General features: G+C 49.2%; 1 protein-coding gene across 5 annotated transcripts in view; it reads left to right on the top strand.

Annotated features, from left to right (window-relative positions):
• adarb1b (adenosine deaminase RNA specific B1b) overlaps window positions 1-12,500 on the top strand; it is a 108,334-nt gene that overhangs the window by 30,414 nt on the left and 65,420 nt on the right. For all 5 annotated transcript variants that reach the window (XR_012981905.1, XR_012981906.1, XR_012981907.1 and 2 more), the window contains exon 2: window positions 8,956-9,057. The gene's annotated coding sequence lies outside the window, so the exon portion shown is untranslated. The remainder of the gene's footprint in view (window positions 1-8,955; window positions 9,058-12,500) is intronic.

Below are 12,500 nucleotides of genomic sequence, written 5' to 3' on the forward strand. Positions count from 1 at the left end.
TTTTTGTGTTGTCTTGTCTTGCAACAGGAAGATGATCTTTGGCTGATTTATGGTGTTTGTACAGTGTCATTGACTGTATGTGGGACAAGAGCCGTGTGTGTGTGTGTGTGTGTGTGTGTGTGTGTGTGTGTGTGTGTGTGTGTGTGTGTGTGTGTGTGTGTGTGTGTGTGTGTGTGTGTGTGTGTGTGTGTGTGTGTGTGTGTGTGTGTGTGTGTGTTTGTGTTTGTGTGGTACTGGGGAATTGAATTTCTGCTGAACAGGTGGAAGACATTTCAGGCAGGCTTAGACTAGTAGATGTGTTTTATCCATACCTGGCTTTTCCGAACAAAACTTTTAGTGTAGCACTCTTAAAACCACCTTTTTACCAGCATCATTTAGTGGAGTCCAGCCCAGAGACATTGAACCCAGCTCCATGTGTAGGCATGCTCCTTGAGACATACCAGATGATGCCTGCCCGTACACACACACACACACACACACACACACACACCCTCACTACATTAATTTAATTTCCTCTGCCTACAGTCACTCAGTAGATTAGCACTAGCACAGTGCCAGTGCTTTTTATTTATTTGGGAGACATATGTGCGACGCAGCGCACAGGAAGCTAACGAGCCGACCCCAAGGGCGCTGCAGGATGCCCCGCTAAGTGGATCAGCGTGTGGGGAGCGAGGCGCAGACTCCGACCCCGACTCACGCCATCCACATCCACTTCCTCACACTCACCCTCGCCCTGGCATCCTAGCAGCAGCCCACCAGCTCGCTGAACTTTGAGTTCGGTTGAGAGAAGCGGCCTGCGGCCCGTACGTCACCGAGCTGACGCAGGTTCTCTCTCATGCTCTCGCTTCGTTTAGTGGTCACATGACCATTGCTAATCACTTTCCCATTGAACCTGTGTGTGTGTGTGTGTGTGTGTGTGTGTGTGTGTGTGTGTGTGTGTGTGTGTGTGGGGGGGGGGGGGGGTCAGCCACAGTTGTGTGTCCTGGCTCCAGATCGATGGCGCTGCAGATCACTAATGATTGCTTCTCTTGGGAGCCAGCGCAGAACAAGGCACGGGGGGAAATGTGAGCATGTAAATGAGCTGCTGCTGCTCGGCTCTAATAGAATGGGATGCTGTGCACTGTATGATGTGTGCAGCTCCACATTACACAAGCCTCCCACGTTTCTAAGGCAGTTCCCACGGACGTCCATGCTGTAAATTCCAGCGATGATGGCTATGCATGGAGATGAGATGAGACGCTGTATATGCGGCGAGCGTTACATTACTCTGAGCTGCCAGGGCTCATATAGGAATTACAAAGGCCGTCTGCCTTTAATGCAAATAGGTTCCACCCAATTCTCTAATGAGTGCATTTGAGTCATTCTGCCGGCTTTTCTGGGGCCCTTAGGCCTGATTGGCTTGTCGAGAATCCTCCACCTCTCCCAGCTGATGTGACACTTGGCCTGTGTAGAGGATAATGAGATCCTGACGACCAACATTTAATGGCCTGACACATTTATTTATTTTCATAAGCTGTGGAGGAGGGCTAGGGAATATAATTGTATTTATTTATTTATATTTTTTTGCCACTGTGCACACATCACTCAGTGCTGGCAATGATATTGAATAGACACATATTGGATTTTGTTTTTGCTGCGATGATGGATGCAGCACGATGGAAGTTGTGTCCCAGCAGGCAGGTTAGCGTGATGGATGGGAGGGATCACCCCCGTGACTTGTTTTGCTTTCGCACTTTTTTTTGTTGTTGTCGTCGTCGTCGTGGTTGTTTGTCATGTCGCTGGCTAACTGCTACTGATCCCTGGCAACGCGTCGCTCCGCAGTGAGCGTGAAACGGGATTAAGAGCCACTGCTTTCCTGCGACGAGAGTTCATCCCGAGTGCCAAGCTCAACTTGGAGGCGCACGCGCATGCATATACTGTACGCGTACAGGAGCTCTTTCATGTAAAATGTGGACAGAGACTAAGAGCTTCCTGGTGTGCGTCTCTCAGTGCCACTGCTGTGGATATCCTCCCAGCACCATCAGACCTGCCGCGGGAAAATGAGGAAATCTGGAATTCTGCAGGATGTTGTTGTATGTCACTGACACGGATGCTAGCCTGATGGGGAAATGGGTGGCCTCCTGAATGTCCTGACTGAAAGTGAGATGGATAAGTCCACTCTCCCTGCTGGAGAAATGGTCCCAGCACAGGACAGCGCTCCAGTATTGGTGTTGGCATGTGAAGGAACAGTCTTTGGAGTGTGTGTGTGTGACTGTGTGTGTGTGTGACTGTGTGTGTGATTGTATGTGTGTGTGTGTTCCTTCCTTCCTTTTCGGATTTTCTTATTTTTCGTGTGTGAGAGTGAGAGATCTGCCAGGGTTGGGTAAGCAGTTTTTTTGCAGTGCCACATCAGGGAGATATCAATGAAGGTTATTTGTGTTTGTGTGTGTGTGTGTGTGTGTGTGTGTGTGTGTGTGTGTGTGGTATTCATGTGGTAGACACAGGGGAGAGTTTATGCTGAGTCAGTGTGTTCGGCCCAGGCTGCCCTGCTCTCTGCCAGTTGGCTAATTAAACTCCATCTGCTAGCTCCTCCCCGTTGCTTTCGAGAATTCTCTGATAAACAAACTGCCCTTCACCCTTCGGCCCCCTCTTTTTCACCCTCACTTTCTCTCTCTCCCTCCCTCTCTCTGTCTATCTCTCTATTTTCTCCCTGTCTTACCACTAGTACCTTGATGCGTTATTAACATCATGAGTATAGACTCCACCTGATCACCTCATTTAAAAGGCTCTATACAGCCACTAGTAAAAAAATAAAATAATGGTTCTCCTCTCTCCCTGTGCCATGTCGTCCTCCTGGTGGCATTGGGTGGTGGGATGTGACAGGGCTGTGCTTAACCTGTTGAGGAGTACGGTCACAAATATGTGATTAGAATGTTTGCATAGACCCCCCCCCATAGACTGTATAAAGAACACTGAAACTATAGATCGTTTGTGTAGAATTCTAGAAGGAACCAGGAAAATAATTCACTCCTCAACAGGTTAAATATCAGCCCCTTCAGTCTGGCAGCAGCCTCCCCTTCCCGCTGTCTTGTTATTGCCTCCCTGCCGCCTTGTAGGTGAGACCCTTCCATCAGGGCTGATTGGAAAGACGAAGCTGCCGCCTTATTGGCTCAAAGTGGAAGCCACACAGTGAGCACTGAAGTTTACACCAGCCGGTGCTCAATTAAATATACAAACAGTCTTCCCAGCAGGAACGAGAAATTAACATCACGGCTTCATAGTTCATTTATAACAATCCTGCTAAAGCAAATCAGCTCCAACACTTGTCTATGTTGTTCTAAGTCCTTGTCTACGGTCTTCTAAGTCCCTGTCTACGTTCTTCTAAGTCCCTGTCTACGTTCTTCTAAGTCCCTGTCTATGGTCTTCTAAGTCCTTGTGTATACACTTTGATGAAAGTCAGTCACCTGTTAGATCTTATGTTATTCCTATGGTAGCCACGACCATCACTGTTACTGTTCCCATTGCCGTAATGGTGCTGACTTGTTGTGTGTTGGGTGGAGTACTGCGTGCATCTTCTTGGCATTCCAGCAGAAGACCATCCCCATGACACCTCTCTTGCTCTTCTGCTCTCCTTTCTCTCCGCCCGTGTCGCTGTGACAGGTCAGCTCGTGTGTGTGTCCCCCCTCTGCTCTGCTCGCCATGCTGGGAGCATGGGTGAAAATGGAGTACACCCCTGTAGAATTCAATATGACACGTGGGAAGTAATGGTCCTCGAGCCCGCGGATATCCATCAAGCCGGGCCGGGGCCCTTGTAGACGTTCTGCTGCAATAAATAATAAATCATGTTTGGGGAGTATTAATGAGGTTGGTGGAGGAGGGGAGCTGCGGTGAGATGGCAGGCGGGCTGCGCTGGCTCCAGAGACCAGCCAGGGCAAGGAGGTGGACACGGAGGTGGACAAGGAGGTGGGCAAGGATGAGGAAACCGGCTGGGCATGCAGTGAGGCAGAAATTCCATTGAATCAATAGGTACCTGACTATCATTGCTAGAAGAAGCACATCAGATTCTTTCAGGTGGATGTTGAGACCAGACTGGTGGAATTTTTGCATCCATCTCAATCTGAATGTAGCCCAACCAACAGCAGCACACCCAGAGCATTAATAGATGGAGCAAGGCCAGAGAGAAAGGCTGAAGAGCCAGAAATACTTTCACACCAAAATGCCTTAACGTAGTGTGTACGTGTATGTGTGCGCTCCTCCATGGGCTCTGGGAGGTGTGTGTGTGTGTGTGTGTGTGTGTGTGTGTGTGTGTGTGTGTGTGTGTGTGTGTGTGTGTGTGTGTGTGTGTGTGTGTGTGTGTGTGTGTGTGTGTGTGTGTGTGTGTGTGTGTGTGTGTGTGTGTGTGTGTGTGTGTGTGTGTGTGTGTGTGTGTGTGTGTGATTCTTCCTTTAGCAGGCTGTGCTGCTTGAGTGTGCATGAAAAAGGGACTGCAAACTCACGGAGTGCTGACTCCACTGCTCCAGTGTGCAGCACCAGCCTCATTAGTCCTGTAATGTCTTAATTCTGTCTTGTCTGCAAAGCCACAGAGAAACTCCGATTACATTACCTCTTGACCCATATCATGCCGCGCAGATATCAAGTGCCTGTTAGGTTAATAGGCTTATTGTCAGCCGGGCCTGTCTCTCCCCTCTCTCAGGTGAGATGAAGGTGACTGAAATGGCCACGAACAGCAGAATCCTTTCACAGTGGCCCGCTCGTCATTGTCATTTTGAGATTATATATTATTTTGTGTCAAAAGGCTGGGGAACAGGGACAGAGGTTCAGGCAGGGCTTCAGGGCATGTTCTTGAATATTGGTCATATCTAGGACCCAGATAATGCCTCTAGACCGGCAAAACCACTATCGAACTTTTGACCATATAAAGTCGCTACGTTTTAGCTCAGCCAAGGAGTCTTGTATGGTTGTCTTGAATACATCCCAATAAAGTCACTGTTATGACCATCATGATAATTACTGCATTGCTACGTCTCTACGCCCTCTATTAGGTCAGTGTGCATAGCAGTGTCCGCACACAGCCATTAAGGAATGTGGACGGGTGCCATATAAACACAGGCATTGACGTTCCTCAGATACCCAGTAAACCGCATCGATTGTGGGCCCTGTGATTTTTAAGACTTGCATTTCTAAAAAGGAGCCCATTGTTTCTCAACCCCCAAATTAACAGTGTATTTAATTGTAAAGAAAATCGCAGGCTATTTTGGAAGGAGGACGGCGCGCTCGGCGAGTGTCTAGCTGATCTGAATTGCAGATGCTGAGGTTTCATGTAGACTTAGTGCAGAGGTGAAAATGGTGTCACCGCTAACCGCAGTAAATGTAGTCGCTGCTACTGCGGTTAAACTCTTGGAAAGTTTAGGGGGCATCCATCCGTGCTCTGCAAAAAAAAGTGGCTGTGCCGTTCTCACGACTGGAGGAGTTGGCAAAGTGGTCTGTTAACTTTCCAGCAGCGGTTCTATGGGATGGGTCCTGCACTCCGGGTGAACTCAGGCAAGCTGACGTTGTGCTCACAGCCCTTTTTATGTTGCACCTATTAATCTTTAATTCGGAGCTATGAAAATAATCCGCAGACATCGCCAGCATAGTCATCTGGAGTCGACTAGTGCTTTCTGGCTGGTGCTCTGGTGCACAGTGACTTGAGGTTTTTGTTCTGAATAAGTAAATGGAAGGCCGTTGTGTTGACTGGTCGCATTCGCTTATGCTTTTGTTCCTAGGTAGCGTTCCAGCCTCGCAGAGGAATCTTCATGTCAGGCTTCTTAAATGCGGGACCCATCAGCCTAAACTGTCAGATCTTCAGATCACTGAAGTTAATCACTCGTGTTCTGTGATTGGGCAACCCAAACACAAGCTTCTGTTGTTGTATTTATGTTGTTTGTGTAGGCTACTTTGCATGCTTCAGTTGGTTTGTTTTGTGATGTTCAACACATCATAAAAAGCCTGACGCCTTGCCCCACAAATCTGAAAACCACAAAAAGGGGGCAGTTAGCGTCTTTTCCTTGGCATGGCTCTCAGGGGGCAGTTAGCGTCTTTTCCTTGGCATGGCTCTCAGGGGGCAGTTAGCGTCTTTTCCTTGGCATGACTCTGAGTGCCGCTCGCTTCCACACAGCTGGAGGTGAGCCACAGTCTCATGGGACCTAACGTCACTTAGAAAGAGGATCCTCTCTCTCTCTCTCTCTCTCTCCCTCTCTCTCTCTCCCCCTCCCTCCCTCCCTCCCTCTCTCTTCCCTGTCTGTGTGCCTTTGTCTCTTCTTTTCTTCCTCTCTTTTTCTTCTTTATTTATCGGTAGAAACCTAATCCTAAATTTCACCCCATGGCCTGAAACCAAGCAAGCTCTTTGACCCAATGTATACCTCTCACTGATACCGTGTGTGTGTGTGTTTGTGTGTGTGTGTGTGTGTTTCTTCTCACTTTCCCGGCGGCTTTGCTGTCAGATCTTGACTGTAAGGTGATTGAAATGCCTATCCATTGCTGTTATTTATCTGTGATTATTTATTCGTTTGATGACTCACTCACAAATTCATTGACATTTGCAGGGAAGCCAGCCGTGTTGAAATAGTTCCTGGATATTTTTGGCCAGCCAAATTGAGTCAGGAAGAAGGATTTTTTTTAAATGTGCCTTATCTCATTCAAACCATCCACCACTCTGTCTGCCTGTCTGCCTGTCTGTCTGTCTGTCTGTCTGTCTCTCTGTCTCTGTCTCTCTCGCTCTCTCTGTCTTTCTCTCTCTCTCTCACTCACTCACACACACACACACACACACACACACACACACACACACACTCACTCACTCACTCACACTCACAAACACACCCATACCCCTCTCTGCCGAGCCAGACCATGCACAATCTTTTTCTAATTATACCTCAAGTCGAGCCTCTCCGTCAAGTTAAATGATGGGTTTTGTGAATTGCAATTTTAAGAATACCCCCAGCTTTCGAAATTACCTTTGCTTGCACACCACAAATTGATTAAGGCAGCAATTAAATGATGCCAATTGAAAAGTGTGTGTGTATGGCAGGCGTGTGTGTTTGTGTGCACAAGAGCTTGGCTCAGTAGCGTAAACATACGCTTCCAGTGACCGTGATGGGAGACAGGCTGGTTAATCTAACCCCGCGGAGCTGAGACAGACCCGTTTCCTCTGGCTTCTGCGTGCTGCAGGCCCAGCAGATCACAGAGTAATCATTAGGTTGTGTTATTTTCAATCCCCTATTGAGCCCTTTCCAGTCGACAGACCGTGTGTGTGTGTGGCTCATGCCACTTACAATAACAAAGACAATCCAAGACAAGCACTCTTGAAAATTACACATGGCAGTCAAGGCCCCTTTTTGGACTCAACTGTTTGCTGTGTCTGGTAACACATTAGGAGGCCTTCTGCGTCCTTGTGTTTGGGGCGCCTTTGGGAATGAACAACCCTGTGGAGAGGCACCTGAAGGAGAGTGCCGCCCTCTCAGTCACAGCAGAGCTGCATAGGTACAGTCTGGATGCTCTTATGATTAATGGGCAGGAGGGAGAGCGGAAATGATTATGCCGTAAAGTGAGCCCTCCCTTGGGTAAGGTTGGGGGGGTTGGGGGGGTGGCTGTGTGGATCCTCATCTCAAAAACATGGTTGTGGAGATTTCCAAGATTTTATTTGAAGCACCTTGTGTGAGTGCCTTGAATTCCAAACAGCTCACTCTGCCTTTGTAGCTGAGTGGTGTCTCAGTTCTAAATTCAATGCTGCACACAGTGTATTTTTTATGTTACCCAAATGGTGAAGTAAATAGCTGCCTTCGTGTTTGGGATTACAACCAGATATTTTCACACTTGAGGTGAAACACGCAAATGCATGTGCCTGACCTTTAGATAGAGTAACTTGAAATAGCCTCGGTGAGTTCGCACTGTAATGGATTTGACTGTGTTGCATCAGTTTACAACTTCCAACCTTGTTATTGGTGGCACTCACTTTAGATGTTTTTTTCCTCCATGTATTGTCCCGCTATGTGTCATGGAGAGGCTGAAACACTAGAGGTTTGCTCTGTTCCCCTGCTGAAGTGGATTGATAGTGGCGGAATGCATCAGCGGGAGCATATGCAGTCACTAATGAACTGCGCTGTATGTCTTCTTAATAATGCATAGCTATACTGTCACTCCATTGGGGAGCCCGTGTGCAGATGTGTGGCCCATCTCCCGAGAGCCTCTGTCAAGATGCAGCTCTCCCAGCAAGCCTCACACATCCCACTGTGAACTGAGTCTGGGCCAATCATGGAATGTATGTGTGTCTGCCTGCATAGAGGCCTGTTTTTTGGCCTTGCACAAAAGAGCTTTTTAAAGGCTTTATTTCATAACCCCCCCAAGGGAGACTTTTTCCCTCTTTTCCAGCAGAGTGGCTCATTTCAGACCACCTACATTAACAAGAATTGACAGTAATATCCTACCAGGACTGGTGCTCCTATAGTGCTGTGATGTCTGTGTGAATGCCGTTGGCGCTGTTTAAATGTTTGCCTGTGCGTGCATGTGTGTTTGTGTGTGCAGTTTGTGTTTATGCTCTTGTTTGCCTGTGCCCTGCTGGGGTAGGTACAACATGTTGGGTCACTTTGTTGCGCCTCTTGCCATATGCAATTACCCACATGTGCTGTTTACAAACCGGCCTGCAGGCAGCCGCACTGTTGCTGCGTGTTTATTTGTTTATTTATTTATGTGTTTATTTGTGTATGTTTTTTTGTTCTTGTTCATTTCTGTTTTCCCATTTTGGCTGCTCATTGAGGTCATCTAATCAGGGCCCTGTGCTGTGTTTTGAACCCTGTGAAGCAGGCACACACTCTACCTCGGTGGCCTCACAGGTCCCAGATCAGTGGGAGAAGCGGGTAGTGTGGAAGTCAATGTGGTGTTTGTTTGTGGTTGGTGCTGTCCACCGGTGCTCACCTGCGCGCCCGTCTTCTGTTTCAGGTGTGAGCGTGCGTGCGTGAGTGACAGCGCGGGGCCCCAGGAGGAGCGGTGAGCCAGCGAGAGACAGCGGCAGCAACGCTCCAGCGTTCACCCAACGGAACGGTGAGTCGGACTCTCCCGTGCATTTTCACCGCGATCCGATCACACGAGAGAGAGAGAGAGAGAGAGAGAGAGAGAGAGAGAGAGAGAGAGAGAGAGAGAGAGAGAGAGAGAGAGAGAGAGAGAGAGAGAGAGAGAGAGAGAGAGAGAGAGAGAGAGAGAGAGAGAGAGAGAGAGAGAGAGAGAGAGAGAGAAGCAGGGAGGCAGATCAGTGAGAGGGTCCTCGTGTAGAACACACTCTGCGAGAGAAGTGCCACTGAACAGCTGTAGATCTCCTGACACCTGCACAGCGTATCTGATGTCTGATATGACTGGAAAGGCTGGTTCATGGACGGAAAGTTAAATCAGTTTAGTGTGGGAACCCAAACCATCCTTTTTAAGTATTAAAGCACAGGCATGATTTATTAACAATGTTATTAATATCATAGGTTTCGTGTTGTCACCTTGTGGCACAGGGCTTCTAGGCAGACGGTGCGAGTTGTCTGTATGCGATTAGATGACTGATCACATTTCAACCCTGATACCAATGGCCGCTTTTTCTTTCTTTTTGTTAATAAGCGGCCAATCATGGTCATTGCTCACTCTGCGTCAGAGCTGGAATTAAGAGGCGAGGCACCTTTTTTGAAGTATTCTCCCAGGTGTTGCTGCCTTGCAGACTGTCTCTGTCTAGGTGCTATTTTAGGACCACTGAAACGGCAGGAAGTCCTTCCTTTTTCCCCTTTTTTTAAGTCATAGAATTTCACCCCCATTTTGTCTGTATTGTGGTACAGAATGATGGCTTGTACTCCGCCACTAAGGAACTTTCCTTCAGTGCTCTTGTTGAGAGGGAATCATTAAAGCTGATGCAAACAAATACAAAGTGGTGGCCCCCGTCTTTGTACTCACCAGTGGAAATAGTATCCCTTTGTTTGGGAAATGGATCCCTTTCACTTGCTCTTTCAGGAAGGGCTTTTGTAAATAGTTTGCATTGAGGAAGGGGCCATTTTTGGTAGACGGTAACCTTTAGCTTGTGCCAAGCAGGCTGACAATGGTAGAGAGGAGGATGCAGAAATACAATGCTTATTCACTCTTTCTCTTAGTTTGTTTCTCATCCTTTCTCTCTTTCTCTCTCTTTTTCTCTTTCTCTCTCTCTCTGTCTCTCTCCCCCCCTCCCTCTCCTGTAAATGTGTGGGCTGGTGCTGGCCTCGGGTGCCTGGCGTTGTGGGTTAGAATCAGTATGCTATACCATATGCTATCTCTGCCACCTCCCTCCCCCGCACATCGCGCTGGCGAGATTGAGCTCAGCTTGTTTTCTTCTCTTCGGGCGGCGGGCAGGGCCAGCGGCGGCCGGACAGACAAGGCTGACAGCGTGGCCGTGTGTGGCGCGCTGTCCATTACCCCTGGCACCCGTATTAAGGAAATTACTTCTCAGGAGGGGTGTCACTGTCACACTGTTGATGCCCGACTTGGCAGGCACTGGGCTTCCTCCTCACTGGACGGCCTCTCTCTCTCTCTCTCTCTCTTTCTCTCTCTCTCTCGCTCTCTCCCTCCCTCCCTCCCTCCCTCCTGTCCCCCACCCCTCCATTACCGTAATGAGGGTTTTAGTGCAGTGCTGGCAGGAGCGGTGGCCATCAGGTGGGAGGGTTCCACTGCAGAGCCCAAACCTCCACCTCCACCTCCACCACTACCGCTGCCACCATCGAGGCGGGCTGCAACTGCAGCAGTAGCCAAGTCTCTGCTCTGCATAGTCGCCCTTGCTGCGGCCCACATATAGGAGGGTTTGCTGTCGGTTCAGTGACAAAGACGAATATTGTGTGATGCTTTCCGTGTATTTTCAGCTGCTGTTGTTCAGCAGAATGACCTTGAACAGCTCAATATGTTTCTTTTTCTTTACCCGTCTCACTCATCGCAGGTATCCCTGTCTTGAAGTGCAGTATAGAATGTGTAGGACTGAACAACAGCACAGTTAACTCCGTTATTGCAGGCTTCTCCCAGGCTAGTGTATTGATCAGTTTGGCTGGGAGGCGTGCTGGCTAGGAGCTCTCGGCGCACCTGCAGTAGCACTGGTGTATCTCTATTGCTCTGGGCTCCAAACAGAGTAATCTCCCGCCTCCCGGACTCCCCAGCTCAGCATGATGGAGGAGGGAGGTACCCAGCAACCCCCCCTCCCTCCTCCCTCCTCCTTCTGCCCTCCTTCTTGGAGTCTTGCCACTGGTCCTCCTGGCCAAAGGCTCCTGTCCCATTATCGCTGTCTGTGCAGTTACCCCGTCACCCACCACATCCCAACACATCTGCCCCCACTACTGCTGGAGGACCTGTGTGTGTGTGTGTGTGTGTGTTTTCTGTGCTGTTCTGGTCACTGCTCTACTTCCTCCCTCCTCCTCTGATAGATGACTCTCCAGATAAGAAATGCTGGGTTGCAGTGCCAGGTCTAATGCTTCACCACCATTAGGAATGCAGCCCATTCAGGCAGCCATAAATCTTGTGCTGTGCAGAAAAAAAAAAAGCTCAAATGTCCCACACTATATAGAACAGCCATTTTTCATTGGGAGGACAATATTAAAATATCTCTTTTAATTCCCAAGCAGGTAGTGGGGCCTATAAAGGTGTAATGGGCTTTACTGGAGCGGTGGGCTCATCAGTGTTTATACACATGTCCAGGTGCAGGAGGTGGGCCGTGGTTCTCTGGTTTGGCGCGGCGTGTGCCGATAACCTCCGCAGACGTGTGCCGTGGCAGGCGCTCGTTCCCAGAGGCGCTCTCGGAGCACGCTCCCTCTGATCCCCCCCCCAGCTCCGACCTCGGAGCCCCTGCTCAGTTTTCCAAAGCAAGTGTTCACAGATTTTCTTTTTACAAGTGAGGGGGAAGAAGGCCAAGCCCCCTTATTTTATAGGTTCCCTATAAAACCCCTCCGAATGGCCAACACATGGTCCCTGTGCTCTTTTTATGCGTTATTAACTTCTGTCACTGTGGTTACTTTTTTTGTTAGCGAGGTCCCAAACGCGTGAGCTAGCGCTGCACACTGCACCAGGAGCAATGGCGTAATTCCTCCCCCCCCCCGCCCCAAACAGCCGCAGAACAAACGGCTCAGCTTTTTGTGCCGCTCATAGAACGTTCCGGTGTTAATTTGCCATTTTCCCCATCCTGCCCATTCTGGTCCCTACTTATGGAACTCCAGTGATGCAGCAGATTTAGTTGTTTTATAGGGCAGGCCTCGCTTCCTGGCTGTCAAGGCGCTGTTCCCTTTCTGTGTGTCGGATTTCAAAGAAGTGAGGCAGGGCTCCCCCCCCCCACCCCATCTGTGCCTGTCGCTAGCCTCGCTTTTTCCCTGAGTGATGTAGGATATGAGGTCATTATTGAATGGCCTCTCTGTGTGCTAGCAGGTTGTGCGCACGGGGAGAGTGAGAGCCCCGCTACCTCCCTGTCTTATCCCATAATACTGCGCATGACTTGAAGCCCAAGAGATCTG

This window comes from Alosa pseudoharengus, unplaced genomic scaffold, assembly GCF_046254945.1.
Source record: "Alosa pseudoharengus isolate Yale_2024_CS ecotype anadromous, Long Island Sound unplaced genomic scaffold, YU_APseudo_1.1 YU_APseudo_1.1_scf_3, whole genome shotgun sequence".
Classification (NCBI taxonomy): Eukaryota; Metazoa; Chordata; class Actinopteri; order Clupeiformes; family Clupeidae; genus Alosa; species Alosa pseudoharengus.